Raw genomic sequence first — 989 nt, forward strand, 5'->3', positions numbered from 1 at the left:
AAACTGATTTTTTAAAGTTTGTTTGCAATTAAAAACACACAGAATAAAAACTAGAAGTGTTTTGAAACATAGCTGAGTATTCCTAGGCCTTGAGAGACTCGGTGTGCTCCTGCTATTGGAATGCCAATGTAATTCTGCCGATTTCTGATAGTTCTGTTTCTTCAGGTTTTTCCATGCCGTTTGATCACAAAGTTTATGACATTATTCTGGTGGAAGTTAAGACTTAGAATCATAGAATCATTCACATTGGAAAAGACCTTTAAGGTCATCAAGTCCAGGTGTTAAAACATTCCTGGCAGCGGTGGGATTCGAACCCACGGCTCCGAAGAGACTGGAGCCTTAATCCAGCGCCTTAGACCGCTCGGCCACACTACCCTGCTGGACTTGCACACCACACACTTAATATTCCTCATCTTAAAAACTCCACCAGCTCTGCAGTTTGTGCCTTCTGTTTTCTGCTGAGTACCAATTTGGAAGTGGATCGTTCCTCACTTCCCATCTGTTGACTGCCAGTTTTTGTCTGGTTTTTAAAGTGCTTCCAGAACTTATGCTTTGAGGTTGCGTCTTGGCCTGGTGTGCTAATGCGGACTCTCAGAAGTACGTTGAATGGCTATTCTCAACACAGCAGCAGCTGTCATCGTTTACAATTTTAGTGTTTAGGAAAAAATCAGCTGATGCTGACATTAGATCACAAGCTTCTCTTGATTAAAAAATATTGTTCATAAAAACAATCATGTCCTGCACTTCCCTTCCTATCTCCATTTCTATTTCTCACCTCCTGCATCCTCATGCTCTGCTTGTTCTTTCAGCTGCTGGGGATTCCTTTCCAGAGATTGAAATAAATTACATCTTTAACATACAAAACACATTGACAGAACACTATCACCTAACAGTGTGGAGTTCTGGGAAGCATGTTGCAGTAATGATTTTGTTTGAAAAATCCTGCAGGCTTTGCTTGCTGCAAAGAGAGCACTGCTGCAACCAAGAGT

General features: G+C 41.5%; 1 non-coding gene across 1 annotated transcript; it reads right to left on the bottom strand.

Annotated features, from left to right (window-relative positions):
• Nucleotides 1-293: 293 nt before the first annotated feature.
• TRNAL-AAG lies at nt 294-375 on the bottom strand. The gene has a single exon. It is a non-coding gene; the product is annotated as a tRNA-Leu (tRNA).
• Nucleotides 376-989: the final 614 nt, after the last annotated feature.

Source organism: Mesitornis unicolor, unplaced genomic scaffold (genome assembly GCF_000695765.1).
Source record: "Mesitornis unicolor isolate BGI_N332 unplaced genomic scaffold, ASM69576v1 scaffold14536, whole genome shotgun sequence".
NCBI classification, from domain to species: domain Eukaryota; kingdom Metazoa; phylum Chordata; class Aves; order Mesitornithiformes; family Mesitornithidae; genus Mesitornis; species Mesitornis unicolor.